At 36.9% G+C, this 11786-nt stretch overlaps 1 protein-coding gene and 1 non-coding gene across 6 annotated transcripts in view; both read left to right on the top strand.

The window, feature by feature from the left end:
* Positions 1-11786, top strand: part of Lrrc4c (leucine rich repeat containing 4C) — a 1249590-nt gene that overhangs the window by 869506 nt on the left and 368298 nt on the right. The gene's annotated exons all lie outside the window — the stretch shown is intronic.
* Positions 9664-9799, top strand: LOC115030529. The gene has a single exon (XR_003836113.1). It is a non-coding gene; the product is annotated as a small nucleolar RNA SNORA17 (small nucleolar RNA).

Genomic DNA, 11786 nt, shown 5'->3' on the forward strand with positions numbered 1-11786 from the left:
GTCCACCTTCTTGAGTTCCTTATATATATTGGATATTAGTCCCCTATCTGATTTAGGATAGGTAAAGATCCTTTCCCAATCTGTTGGTGGTCTTTTTGTATTATTGACGGTGTCTTTTGCCTTGCAGAAGCTTTGCAACTTTATGAGGTCCCATTTATCGATTCTCAATCTTACAGCGCAAGACTTTGCTGTCTACTACAGACTTCTGAGCTCAATGCTGGTCTCCATGGGGGGAAAAATAGTGACAATTATGCAAATTCAAATGTAAGGTTTTGGTTAACACATCATAGAAAGCAAGTATATAACACTTGAAGTTACTCTAAGTTTGTTGTTATTTAAGACAGATCAAGCAGACTCCTGAATATTGCCTAGATTTGTGCAAGAAATAAAAGGACATTTTATAGACATTAAACAAAAAGTAAGAATATGAGAGATGAAAAGCCTTCTACTCAGGTGCATATGAGGTTAATGACTTGTAAAATTGTCCAAATTCTAATTTTAGGACATTGATTCAGCACCAATCAGTGTGTTCCGTACACAAATTAACAGAACTATCTTATTCTCAGGAAGTGGTATTTGTCTCCACATTTATCTGTTTGGTGTTAAGGTGGCCTTACATCCCACTTTTACCGAAGTACATTTTAAATACAAGGCTATTGGGTTAAGTTAGATATTATACACATTACTGAAGTATGAAAGACCCTGGGATTTATGACTTTCAACTTTAAAATAAAATATAAAGAGAAAGAAGTGAAAAAATAATCGAAACTGGTGTACAAGAATGAGGGTGATTAAAATATATTGTAAATGACACTTCTTGGAAAAGATGAGAGGAAACCTTATATTAAGGCCTATAATCTCCAGATGGGGGATATCTGAATCCCCTGGATTCTGTGTGCAAACAAAAGTCATCTGTGGTACATTCCACATACCCAGCCTGTGTCTAAAGTATCTGAGGAAGGATAATAATGACTCTCTCGGCAGCTGTAATTTTCATGCTGCCATCAATATTATCATTCATTCCCAATTTATCACATTATCTCTATTTTGGTATCAGTAATATACCTAATTTATCAAAATGTCTTAATGCTTATAAAGGTACTCTTTTATTTAAATATTAATGTACCTATTAATTATTAGCCATTTATTGAATATCAGTTGAATGTGTATAGGGTTTTGTATCTTTCCAAAATACTAAAACAGTAAAAAAAAAAAAAGGATCAGTTAAGGGAGATATGAAAATATGACCATACTCTAGATGTTTTCACACTTGAAATGGCCAAAAGTAATAGACTGTTTTCACTCATCTTCATTAGTTATGTATGTACTGTATGTATGAACTGGATTAATGATAACAGTTTCCATGAAGAGGAAGATTTAAACACTGTACATGGCTTTCTTCTTCTTCCTGATAAACATCAGAGTTACAGCCTAAAACTGTGTCTGAGATTAAAGTTGATAGGAGGTCAAGCCAACTATGTCACACTATGGGATGGCTCAGAAACACTTGCATACCCTTCTAAGAGTTCCAAACTAATAACAAGAAGAAAAGGAAATGTGGCCACTAAAGTAAATTTGTAACTCTCTCAATGAAATAAAACCTATTAAAATTATTTACCTATAATACTTCCTTCAAGATGAAAGAAATGAAAAATATTTAATTGTAAATGAATATGTAATATAATGTGATTTCTTCATGCACAGATTGGATACATTATTTTAAAAAGGGAGGGGGATTGATTCTAGCTCTGTAGGTAAATGATTAAGGAACTAAACATGGCATTGGCTTTTGTGGTACAGAGTCTCTAGATAAATGAGTGCATCATATAGCAAGAGACCAGTGACATAGGTGAGGACATGTCTCTTCTGAGCTTTCAACTTCTAAACAACTCCTAGGGTTAAGTCACAAGAGCTGCAGATTGATGACCAAATCAAGCCTAATCAACTTCCAAAGGTCCTCCTTCTTAGCAAGTAGTTAGATTAAATGTCTTTAGAATGAGGATGGGATGTCAATGCCAAAGTCTTAGAGAACAAATGTAACTACTCTCCAAACAATAGCACAGGTAGATTAGTGAACCAAACAAGAGTGTAGACACATCTCTCAGAATTGTCAGTTATTTCTTTCAATCTTAGAAGTGTAAGTCATGCCCAGAAGTATAAATGAAATAAGGTTCAAATGGAATGAAAGAAAGTTTGATATTGGATTTTATTAGGATTTTTAATTCCTAAGAATGAAATAAGTAATAAAATAAAATTTTCTGGATTTCACAATAGCTGGTTCAGACTTTTAAAAATTTTGTTATCCAATGATTTTAAGAAGGTCAATGTCTACAAAAGGATAAAAACTGTATATAAGTCACTAAAATGCAATTCCTTTCTTAAACAAACAGTTGTTGACCTTGTACTGTATGCTAGGCATAATTCCCGGTACTGGGGAGATGGCCACAAACAGCATGTTGAACATCTTTATATAAGTTTACGGAAAAGTACTTAGAAATTAAAGGAGCAATGACTTCTGTCCTAGAGTTGATGGGCAGTGTTTATGGAAGCTCTTTTTCCTGTACCTTGATAAAACTAGAAGTTATCCAGGTTAGGAAAAACTAAGCAACAGAAACACTATGTGCAGAAAGTGAAATGATGGAGGAAGGGACTGAAACAGCAAAGTGGCAATGCAATGGGAATTGACATGATGTCTTGGGAAATGAAGACATACTAAGTCATCTGATCTAAATTTATACGTAAATGTTATGTTAGCTGAAGAACAGCTCATGATTGTATTAGCCTATGTGTGTACATTTCTACTCTCAGATTCCTCTTGGGTACCCAAGTTTATGAATAAAAGATATTTTACCTGGTATCAGGCCCCTGCCTCCTCAATTATTAGGTCATAGCTGTCATACCCTCTAATGTGTCTGAATGTGTCAAAGTCGTAGTGATGTTCTGCTGGCTTTAGTCATCACACTAATGAATTAGTAAGAGTAAGTAAGTACAGTAATACTGGAGCCTAATAGGAGGCTATTTTTCATCAGGTATGTCAGGGTTTTTTTCCTAAATGGGAATTAATTACAAATAATTTTGATGAAGGCAACACTTATGCAAGCAGAAAAAAATAATAAAGTAATGAAAGATTCCACAGGCAATACACACCCTGTTGCCATAAATCAGACTTAAAGGATTTTAAGATATGTGCATGCATAGAAGTAATCATACAATTTTTATTGAACATGTCACATTTTACATCTAAGATAAAGGGATATATAATCTAGAGGCTTTATCTAGTCAGCTGTTGGCTTTGATTTTTTTTTGAAAATCTACTTTAAAATGGGTTCTAAAACACTTGAATCTTCCTTTTAGCCCACCACCCACCAAAGGCAGTGAAAAAGAAAACTTAACAGGGTAAAGGGCTATGTGGACCTGTTTAGACAAATCGGCAGCCATAGCTCAATCCACTAGCAAACACCATTCATGAATCAACAACTGCAGTTTGATCCAGAAGAAACCTCCAGGCTCTGACTCTTGGCCTGAGTCCACAGAATTGGCAAGATGCTGCAGGAATATCACACAAGTACTTTGGTGAGTTTCTCTCTATAAAGACACAACAAACAATGATCAGCAAAGAAGGCAAGATGAACCAATATGACAGCATTGTCAGCTAAAATCAGCACCAGCAAAACCCAAAGAAGACCATCAAAGAGTGCAAGATGAATCAATGCCACAGTATTGTCCCTTGGTCCACTGTCTGTAGGGCTATACTTAAACTCTTTCCAAACATCAAGTGTCCTCTCAAGCATGTGTGACAGAAAGACACTACATGCCCTTTAACCAGGTAACTTCCAGAACAAAGCTGCATCTCTTTTCAGCAAAACATCCTTCCACATTTCTGCTTCAACAAAACATCCTCTCATAGACAGTCTCCTTAAAAACACCACATGACCCAATTGAAGAAACGAGACATTTCTACTTCAGTCTCAATTTTTTTTTTACTATAAATGTATTTTTATTGAATATTTTATTTATTTACATTTAAAATGCTATCCCCTTTCCCGGTTTCCCTGATAGAAACCACCTATCCTATTCCCTCTTTCCTTGCTTCTATGAGGGTGCTCCCACATCCACCCACTCACTCCGGACTCCCCACCCTGATCAAGATGCCATGGTGGTATACATGTCTAATCCTGCTTAAGATACAAATGAGTTATGTATATTGACAAAGACACCAAATAAATCATTCAACAGTATTCTGGTTCTCAAATATATAATGTCATTCACTCAGCTTTTTTATACGTTTTTGCTGTTACAATTCTGAGAGCAGGAATATCATATTGGAAAATATGGTGGAGCCAGAAGGCAATCAGCAGCCCACAATGAAACAGACACAACCTCTTCTCCGGTTCTAGTATGTTGTTTCTGATATATACCTCACTAAGCAATCTAATTTTCTCTCAGGAAAATTTGTCACGAATCTGTTCTTTTTTTTTTTTTTTTTTTTGGTTTTTCGAGACAGGGTTTCTCTGTNTAGCCCTGGCTGTCCTGGAACTCACTTTGTAGACCAGGCTGGCCTCGAACTCAGAAATCCGCCTGCCTCTGCCTCCCGAGTGCTGGGATTAAAGGCGTGCGCCACCACGCCCGGCACGAATCTGTTCTTTATCTTGTCTATTCTTAAAACTTTCAGAGGATAGTGATGTAAACTTTTAGTATATCTAAGATTTTAAGATTTTTCATTAACTGTGTTAGCATTATTACCATCAGAATCCACACATTAATCTCCATCATTATCATCATTTTGTGGATTTTTTAATGTCAATAGGATAGATCATGAGAACATAGATCACTTAAAAAGTAGGACTTTGGTCTCTCACTTGTTTGTTGAAGGAATTCACAGATGTGCAGAATTTGTTATTTTTAATAAGCACCTAGAGAAGCATCACTTTAGAGGTCACATGTGGGTTTGTTCTTCATATGACACCTGCCACACTGAATTCTCCATGATGTGGATGCATTTTTTTTCTGATGTCAGTCTGGGGATACTTTCACAACTTTGTTTTTCTAGTAGCCATATGGAGCTTGTACATGCCCAGTCTCAAGGTTTGACAGAGCATTTCACTGGATGGTAGAAGCAGGGACATGCTGTTCACCTAAGTGCTGTCAGTTTTGGCATTAACGTGTAGAGCTGCTGCCAAGGCTTACATACCATTTTCTACACTCCAGTAAGGAAGTTCCTCTGCCAAGGCCACTTAAAATAGCACTTTCAGTTATGCCTAGTACTTCTTAACTCTTTGGAGGCAGGCAAAAATTTCATCATCTTCGGTTATAATGAGTAAACCATAATAAATAGTATAGATATCTACTGAAAATGGAAAGATCTGAAAACATGTGCAGATAGAAGAGGAACAAAAAAAATTCCCATTATTACAAACTACTCGTAGTTGTTTCAGCATGTGTTATGTGATAGGTAGCTTTATGTGTAATAGCTGGGGTCAGTTAAAAGTCAGTTTTCTTGTTAATCTTACTGTAATCAAGGTTTTAACACACATATTTGTGCACATGCACACACACACACAACCACACACACAGACACACACACAGAGGAATTATATCATTATATGAATCTCTTATTTTATTACAACAATGAGCATTTAATTAAAGTATGAATTCAGCATCATTTTTAACATCATTGTCATTTCTGGAGCACCTGTTCAATGCACATTTATTCTGAATCAGTTTTAACCACAATAAGGCTAAGTGGTTATAACCCCATTTTACTAATGAGAAAACAAGAACCAAAAACTTGATTTATTTTTGTGGCCATAAATATTTTAAATTTAATAAATATATTTTCTTTCAATATTGAATTAAAAACTGTAGAATTAATGTTTTTAAATAAACAAAACTATGTGCTCAAAAAGTGAACTGACAATATACTTTTCCTGTCTTTCTATCATCCCTTGGCAGTGGTACAGTTTAGAAGTATGGCAAAACTATTTTTAATTTGTATGCTGCATTTGGAAGGTGTCCAAGAATTCTTCTGGTTCAATTCTATTATAGTGTAAGTTCAAGTTGTGTTAGAAAGAGGTTAACTCTCCTGACAGATTCCACATCTTATTTAAGTAGCAACGGTAGAAGCAGAAGTCATTCATTCTGATTCATTGCACAAAGCAGAAGTGCAAAATCACCTTGACCTTCAACTCTGTGCTGAGTAATTCTACCAGTCCTGAATTGCTAAAGCAGTGGATAAATTTTTATCTGTGTTGTTACTTTTAAATGAAGTATATGCTATTATATAAAGTTTATATAAAATATCTCATATTATACCAAGTATATAATACTATATGACCTGTAACATTAAATTTATTTTGTTGCTACTTTATAACTGTAATTTTGCTACTTTTTAAATTGTAATATAAATTTCAGAAATTCAGCATATCTGATATGTGAACCCCAAAGTGGTCTCAACGTACAGGTTGAGTAACACTGTCATAAAGTAAGAGTTAAATTATAAAGGAATTTTAGAGATATGCACTGAGTTTTCATACGAATTTAAGTCCTGGCCTAGTGCTTTAAGAAAAAAAATGTTCTATAGGTGTGTGCATATATTTTGACACACATTTACTATTAAAACACTTTGAGTAGAACAGGGTCCAAATATCAAATATTTATTTTGGTGTTCTTAAGTGCTAAGAGCATGAAACCATTTCAGGTAATATCTGTAGAAAAAATATCTTCTCTATTGCATGTGTGCACCACCTGTCAATTGAAAAGCCTTTGACCTATGGATTAGGCATGTAATGGGAGGTGGTATACCCTGAAGATGAAAGAATTTTGGGATAGAGCCAGGTGCAGGAGATCAGCCCAGAAAGATATGACGATATGGAGAAATGGTACCAGAGCATAGGTAGCCACATAGCCACATGACAGAATGTAGGTTAAAATAAATAGCCACATGACAGAATGTAGGTTAAAATAAATAGGATATCTTATGTTTCTAGACAGATTAGAGCCTACCTATATGGCCAAAGTATTTATAAATATATTTTAAGTTTGATTCTTATATCTGGAAGCTTGGAGCTGAGAGAAATAACTGGACTCTTATACAAAATGGCACTCCATGTTGGGGGCTGTATACAAATGAATTATTATTAATACAAATAAGATCAGTGAATTAAGCTGGTGGCTGAATTTCTATAAGTTATTCCCCAGTAACCATATAGATAAGCCAATGTGTATTTAAAACTGCCTCTCAGTAGCTAAGCAATTAAATGATCAATCTTTACTTCCCATGCTAATCTGGCTACCTCCCAGATCCATCCCATGATACTTGGATATTTTTATTGACTTGGCTCTTTGAGCCCCTTCTTCAGGGCTCCGATTTCTCCAACTTGCCACTGATCTGAGTCTCTCACCACCCCCCATCCCTTCTTCCTCTGGTTGGCAGGCTTCTACCCTATTCTCTATTCTGTCCAGACATTGGCTAATCAGCATTTATTGACAAGGATGGGAATAAATGGTAATAGTAGTTTCACAAACTTGTGACAAGAGACTCTTGGTATAAGGATTGCAATGCTGTGTCCAGATTGAGTGATGATATGAGGGCAGAAAAATCAGCATTTGACTGACACAAATGTAAACCTCACACAGAGTACTAAAACATGAGGTCTACAAAGATCTATGATTCCCCCATAACTGTCTTTTGACATAGAAATTTCCATGTGGTATAGATATACATTCAAGGGATACAAATCAGGAACTTAATCCTCACAAAGTCAATGGTACTATTCCACTGAAACTTTCGCTGTTATAAATTTTATTTTTAGGTTATATAGTGTTCAAAGGTCTCTTCATCTACATTTTAGTCTTAATAGATATTCTCATCATAATTGGTAGTAAGCGCCTTTACTCACTGACACACCTTGCTATGCCTTAAGATAATCTTACTCTTGGTTGATCCTCATTTTGAGTCAGGTAATTACTTGTTTAAAGTGAACTCAAAGAATTGGACACATAAATACATTCCCTGTGAGATTCTGAACATATTATGACATCAATGATAGTCTTAGGAGGAAGCTCAGGCTGTAGAGGGCTTGCTTTGTAAACATGAAAATCTGAGTCTGAGCCTCATGATCTACATATTTAAAATAATAACATAAAAGAAATGGTGTATGTAGTGGTGCATGATTTTAATTACAGTACTTAATAAATGCAGACAAATTCCCAGAGTTCATTGCACAGAGGGCTTGTTGTACTTGAAGAATTGTCTCCAATGTTTCAAGAGACTCTATCTCAACTAAATGGTAGAGATTGTCTGTATCAGCATTTGGGTGTACAATTCTCTAGTGTAAATTCTCGAAAAGGGAACTTATTAGCATGACTTATAGAATATCATCAAACTTATTCAACAATGGATGATTATGATTGAGAGGTCCAAGAATAAAGTAGCTGTTTAGTTCATGTCCGTGGAGGTGTCAGGTTTTCTGCAGAATACTACAGATCCCAGAAGACATCTACTCTAATGTCAGTGAAGAAATAAATTGCTAAAGAAAACTGGAAAGAGAAAGTGTTTCCTTATCCATGTGATTATATAGGCTTCTAGCAAAAGGCATGGTCCAGCTTAGAGATGTATTTTCCCAGATCAAAAGATGTGTATGATAGATGTGTCTTCCTACCTCAGTGAATTAGGTTTGAACTAGATCTATCCACTTGAAATTAATCAAAATTCCTCTTTCATCTGCCTCTTAATTTTTGGTTTTAATTATTCCAGATATATTTATTATTCAAAAATAAGAGTAGTCAACACAGCATCTGATGAATTATACAGTAAGTTGGTCTATGATTCTCCCCGGTTCACATAGGCAAACACACATGTACACATTTTCATGTACACCAATATCCTCATACACACACACACACACACACACACACACACACACACACAAATACACAAATGCAAATTCAAGAAGATCATACTTGCTTCATTTGTGAATGTGAGACTTGGATGAGGAAACAGAAGAATACAAAAAATATTTGGCAAAATTGGTGTGCAGTCTAAAAATAATACATGTGATGATTTATAAATAAGAAGTGAGAGGTTTGTTAATTAGCTTCATTAATTATTTCAAAATAGATCCCAAAGCATTAAGGCAGACATAGGTAGATGTTTGTGAGTTTGAGGCTATTATAGTCTACAAAGGGAATTCTAGGGCAGCCACATAGTGAGACCCTGCTTCAGTGAAAGAGAAACAAAAAAAAACATAACAGACTTTAAATCACATGCATACTTCTTACACTTTTAATTTTTTTATTTTACTCATTTTATTGTGTATAATGTGTATGTGAGTGTACACATGTACCATGAGATAGGCATAGAAGTCAGAGGACAATTTTGGGCAGTTGGTTAAACTCCCTCCAACTTGAGTTCTAGGGAATGAAATTGGATTTTTAGGATTGTATGACAAATACTTTTACCTTTTGAGCCTTATTGTGGCCTAAATGTACAACACTTTTATTTGTTAATTTTGCCTTCACAAAAGTAGAACTTCTGAATTTATTTTCACATCAATGACATCTAAGGAGAAGAGAAGTTACTTATTTATATAGATCTTCATGGCCCAAACTAATCTATAGATTCCAAAGAGCCGAAAACAGCCATTCCCCTTCTTTTTGATACCCTATGTTTATAATCATTTAATACATATGTAATTTGCACTGCTGTGTCACATGTGTGTCAGCATATAGCAGAGAGGAGAAAACCTGTCTGGTCAGTGTTCTGGCCTATGAATATCTGAAAGATTAGTGGCCTTAAAGTCCCTGTTCTTAGCTAGTCAGAGACAACAACCAGCCTGGACACAGGGGGCCTAGAGAGGGAGATGACAGCCAGTCTGGCCAAGCAGACACAGATGGGCTCCTAGGGCAGGAAGCAAGTAGGAAACTAGAAGAACCTCACCTGGTGAGAAGGCTAGGAAATAGTGAGTAGGAGACAAGGGACACTTGCAAGGAGCCACTTGGGCAGACTCAGTGAGGAGCTAACTCTAGAGAACCATGGACCATGATGTCTGGTCACGGAGCTAGCCTGAGATGAATAACAGCTCATCTACAAACAACCTTAGGGATAGGGGGTCAGACTATGCTTGAGATGATCCCTGCCAGGCACCATAATGGGCATGCAGAGAATAACAGTTCTGAGACCATGCCTGAGATGACTATAGACACTGGATGTCATTAAGAGGAACAAATAAGCGGTGGAAAAATGGAGGAGAAAGAGAAACAGAAGAATGTGGGAACAATGACCAGAGGCAGAACTGGAGACTCGAGGGTAGTGAAGGGCAGTTTATTGTGATCAGAGAAGGGTCCTGGCTTGTGCTGCCACTGGGGCCATTTCTGGATCCTTGGCCCTGTAGCAGCAGAGAGATATCTCTGCTCTTGGATGCCACCTGGCAGTCAAGTTGTAGTACTCCTTAGAGTGAGCCCCTCACATAGAAGATACAAGTGAGCTGTCCTCAAGAATGTGAGCATGGAAACTGGCGTACTCATCTCCCTATGGTGGGGTAGACCCCTTTACCCCTCATCACCTGCTGCAGGTAGGAGACCTGGCCCTAGGGTCCTTAGAGCAGGAGAGCTGATCCTACCTTTCACCAGCTGCAACAGGCAGGAGACCAGTAGTTTACCTGGTCAGCACACTAGAGCTGACAGGGGCACTGGCCAATTGACCACAAGAGCACAGGCTTAGAATAGCTGGTCCTTCCACTTGTCTGGCCTTTGTGACATGGAGGAAGGAGGGAGGGCCCCCTCTTGCTCCCTGCACCTATGGCAGGGTGTAGAGCTGGCCCCAACCGGGTCATGAGAGGAGAACTGGCCCTTTACTTTACCTGGGAAGCATGGCAGAACTGACCCTCTGTTGCAGTGGATGTTGGTGAGTTGACTGTGAGGGCAATGAGAATAAGAGAGCCAGCATGCGAACCATCTCAGATAATTCTCAGGTGCATATCCAGGTCACTGAATTAGCCCACCTTAATATCTATCCCATCAATGAACTGCTGGAGTGAATGAAGGAACTGGTCTTAATAGATCAATAACTTTAGGATCTCTACAACATAGGGCAGCAAGAAGGGTCCCAGTATTGATAGAGTAGCAAAAGCCAGAAGCCTAGTATCAGACCAATGAGTAACTGCAATGCACATTTGCAAGTAAAGAAGTAAGGACAAAAGGGAAGACTGTGGGTCATACTGTGACACACTACAGCTTCCACAAAAAGAGTTTTTTCCTCTGTTGGTGGAGAGGTTGCAAAGGATGAGGGTGGGTAAGAAGGGAGAGGGTTATGAGTGGAATTCACAAAGAACTAATGTCAAAAATATATACATGTTTATACTGGTAATTTTAATTCAAGTGATATGCCAATGTCTTCTTTTCCAGTGTAATGTTATTTCCATTAGCAAGTATTGGATTTCCTTCCTAGCAGAGAGTCTAAGAGATTTTTTTGTTGTTGTTCAGTTTAAACCATACACTGAGTAACATCAGGAAGGTAACAAACAAGGTCACCTGGCTGTGTGTGGTCCTGTGTACAGCTGTTGGTATTGACCTGATAACAGTCTTATGACATCTTGTTTCTTTCAAAGGTATTTCAGCAACATCTTCATCAGTCTGGAGCATCCAAATATGGAAATATTCTAACATGTATTATTGTAACATATGGGAAATTTCTTTTGATACACACTATTATTTCATTGTATGTGACCAAGTTACTAATGTGTACAATGTGTATATATATATATATATATATATATATATATATATAT

The sequence above is a fragment of the Mus caroli genome, chromosome 2 (assembly GCF_900094665.2).
Source record: "Mus caroli chromosome 2, CAROLI_EIJ_v1.1, whole genome shotgun sequence".
NCBI classification, from domain to species: domain Eukaryota; kingdom Metazoa; phylum Chordata; class Mammalia; order Rodentia; family Muridae; genus Mus; species Mus caroli.